At 38.4% G+C, this 3518-nt stretch overlaps 1 non-coding gene across 1 annotated transcript; it reads right to left on the minus strand.

The window, feature by feature from the left end:
• Window positions 1-1108: 1108 nt before the first annotated feature.
• LOC123752163 (5S ribosomal RNA) lies at window positions 1109-1227 on the minus strand. Its single transcript, XR_006772172.2, has one exon. It is a non-coding gene; the product is annotated as a 5S ribosomal RNA (ribosomal RNA).
• Window positions 1228-3518: the final 2291 nt, after the last annotated feature.

Below are 3518 nucleotides of genomic sequence, written 5' to 3' on the forward strand. Positions count from 1 at the left end.
TAATTAGGCTCTGGGGAAGCAATGGTGGTGGTGCATTTAAAACTAAACCAAAAATCACCAGTTCTGGACGCGTCAAATATCATATCCGCTTAATGTGTCTACAACCTAATTACTTAAAACTACACTATTTAATTCATTCATATCATGTGCATATTGGTCATTATGCTCATACAACCGACATCAAAATTTATTTTCATTATTAGAATCATACATTTCATCAAGTAATACAGATACAAAGAGATTTTCTTTCTGAGAAGACCGTTAGTATTGGCTGGCTGGCAGGCAGGCAGGCATTTGAGGGTTATTATTTCGCCTGTTGATTGGGGGGAGGGTTGATGTGTTAGGGGGTTTTCGGTTAGGTGTGGTGGTGGTGATTGGTGGTGATTGGTGGTGATTGGTGGTGGTGGTGATTGGTGGTGAGTAGTGGTGGTGGTGGTGAGTAGTGGTGGTGGTGGTGGTGGTGGTGGTAGTAGGTGGGAGGGGGGGGGGGGGGGGGGGAAGGGGACTGATGGTCTGTGGATTCCTTCTCCGTACCCCTTACATATAAGCAAAAACATGCCTTCCTGTGGGTATAGAAACATTAACACAAATTATATATGTAACTGATATTGTAGCCTTTTAAACAGAAAAGATTTGTACATACAAATACTTTTAAATTATCATTTATTTGTGGAAATGGCATTTACGTCATTAAATTGATACCTCAGCATCAAGCTTGTGTCCTGCAGCTGTGGTCCAGTGGTAAAGTGTATATAAGTGATGCGTATTCTTGGAGTTGCGAGTTCAAACCCGGATTAAGCTATATATATATATATATATATATATATATATATATATATATATATATATATATATATATATATATATATATATATATATATATATATATATATATATATATATATATATAAAACAACATGTTTTGTTTTGGTTGTTTGTTTTTGTATAAAGCCTCACACACTATATTAAGCGAGTTTGTTTTAAACATGACATACATATTAATTCATTTTACCAGGCCTTATTCCACACAACTCCGTGAATTTCCCGTGGAGCCAGCCATTCAAACAAAAACAAACGAAACAAAACAAAACAAAACAAAAAACATTATTGCCAACAGCATTTGGTGTTCCCAGGCGGTCACCCATCCAAGTACTAACCAAACCCAACGTTGCTTAACTTCGCTGATCGGACGAGAAGCGGTGTTCTCAACGTGGTATGGCCGTTGGCATGAGACTGCCTACACATTGTGGCTAATAACCAACTCTTTTTAGTCATCACGGCAGGATACGGACCTTCTTGTGGTGTCTTAATGGTAATTGTATCCTAACATATTTTTGTCTCCTTGGCATGGATATTTAACATCGTTTATTCAGTCTTGGGTTTATGTTCTTTCGCCATTTACAGACATTTTACATCTACCTACTTCCTCAGCCTGCCCTGCCAATTTCTAATGAATTTGTGGATTTTCTTTTGTAATACATACATGTGTGTGCTCATCTGCTCTTCAGTTTTTATGATATTTGTCTCATCTGTCCTGCTTTATGATACTTTTACAAAGAACATGAACAAATGCTTCTATTTTAGAGAAGATATGGGATCCAGGTTTCGGAGCCGTAAAACCAACCGTTGTGATTGGTGGACGAGTTGCCAGGTTGCAGCTTCTGTACCGTGCCGGCACATAAATAGGTTCGGCTCAAGCGGCGGCAGCATCATTCCCCCGTGACTGTCTGAGCGTCTCTCATCACCTTGGTTATCTCATCATCATCATGGTAGAAGCAAAGCCTACCAAGAAGGCTGCGGCTGCTGCTGTGGTGGCCACCACCAGGAAACCTCGCGTCCAGGTTGCTCACCCGAAAACTAGTCAAATGGTTCTAGCCGCGGTCGCAGCACTCAAAGACCGTAAGGGCTCGTCTCTACAAGCAATCAAGAAGTACGTTGTTGCCAACAACAAAGTCGAGGCTGCCAAGATCGCCATTTACATCCGAAGATTTCTCAAGAAAGCAGTGGCTGACGGCATTCTTGTTCAGACCAAGGGAAGTGGAGCTAGTGGATCATTCAAGCTGGCCGTAGCAGAGAAGAGGGCCGTTCTAACTCCCAAGAAAGCCACCACAACCAAGAAACCATCTACAGCAGCAAAGAAGGCCGTGGTAACTCCCAAGAAAGCCGCCACAAGCAACAAACCACCTACAGCCTTGAAAAAGAAGCAGCAGCAGCAGCTTGTTGTTGGGAACAAAAAGCCCAAAATAAAGAGAGCTTCAAAATCTCCCAAACCACCCAAGGCAAAGAAAGCTGTCAAGAAAACAACAAAGGCAAAATAAACGATGACATGCAAGCAGCATGAATACACATGACAATAAACATCCAGGCCTCCCCCCTCAGTGGAGGGGCCTCATATGATTCCAAAAAGAGTTTAGTTTTGTAGACAAATAAATCATTACTTTTGGGGTAGATTTACTCTGTATATTATATATATATATATATATATATATATATATATATATATATATATATATTTATATATACACATGGGTGAGGTGATATGGTACCAAAGTTTTGGGTAAGGTGATTGACATTTACACAAGATAAAACACGAACCAATGGGAATAAAAACATAAGAATGGAAGTAACTGCAGAAGGCCTATTGGCCCATAACACAAGCACTTCCTCTTGATGCTTCTATATTGGTTCGGAGTCTTGAAGCTATAATATATATATATATATATATATATATATATATATATATATATATATATATATATATATATATATATATATATATATATATATATATATATATATATATATATATATATATATATATATATATATATATATATATATATATGCACACAAAACTAAATAGTCTTGTTAGACAAATTGCCCCTATTAGAGGCAAGTTGACTAACAAGCCGAATGACTGCAATTGTTTTGAATTTGAGTTAAATCTAACATAGAAATGTAATCAAACCTAACCTAACCTATGCTAACCCAAGCTAAGCTAACCTAACCTAACCTAAGCTAACCCAAGCTAAGCTAAGCTAAGCTAACCTAACCTAACCTAACCTAAGCTAACCTAACCTAACCTAACCTAACCTAACCTAACCCAGCAATTCATGATCTTAATATAATACTGTTAATTGGATAAACCAATTTGGAAAGAAATGTTCGAAAATAACAAAATTAACTGTGCTTGTTAGGAAAATTGGGCCTTGCATACTTGTCCCAATAGTGTGGTTCTCGCTTTTAGGTACGACATAAACGTATACCTAAGTTGAGAGAGAAAAAGATTCGCACTCAAACATGCATATCGATTGCCAGTCCTGAATTCTGGGTAGATATTCGTGTCCTCCCTTTTCATTTACCATCATTTGGATACTATCAAAACAGCTCTGAGAAGGATAAAATGAATAAAACGGGTAGCTCACTCATGTAAAAAGGAAGAGTTGGGAAAGATCTCTCTCTCTCTCTCTCTCTCTCTCTCCCCCTCACCCCCCACCAATGATCCTGCTCTGCTAGTA

The sequence above is a fragment of the Procambarus clarkii genome, unplaced genomic scaffold, assembly GCF_040958095.1.
Source record: "Procambarus clarkii isolate CNS0578487 unplaced genomic scaffold, FALCON_Pclarkii_2.0 HiC_scaffold_1353, whole genome shotgun sequence".
Taxonomy (NCBI): domain Eukaryota; kingdom Metazoa; phylum Arthropoda; class Malacostraca; order Decapoda; family Cambaridae; genus Procambarus; species Procambarus clarkii.